Source organism: Colias croceus, chromosome 6 (genome assembly GCF_905220415.1).
Source record: "Colias croceus chromosome 6, ilColCroc2.1".
Taxonomy (NCBI): domain Eukaryota; kingdom Metazoa; phylum Arthropoda; class Insecta; order Lepidoptera; family Pieridae; genus Colias; species Colias croceus.
In genome coordinates, this window is record NC_059542.1 from 7,189,608 (window position 1) to 7,189,924 (window position 317).

Sequence of the window (317 nt, forward strand, 5' to 3'; positions counted from 1 at the left end):
TCAAATTTGCAAACTCGATGCATTTCTGTATATAAATGTTCGTAAGCGATTTTTTGCTCAAAATTTGATTTCTCCCTTGCGATCCGTGTAGGTACTTATAGTTCATGAAATTTGTAAGACTGTTTTTATTTTATTATGTGAAAAACGTTAACTCCAAATTATAAATATAAGTTATTTTCAGATGAATGAAGTTTTATTTTATTCAACAGGCTCCCACTGCTTGATCCTGCAGATATGCAGACATGCAAATGCAATGTAGATTCTGTATCTACTATACTAGACTATAAAGTAAAAAGGGTATGAAAATAAGCAACCAG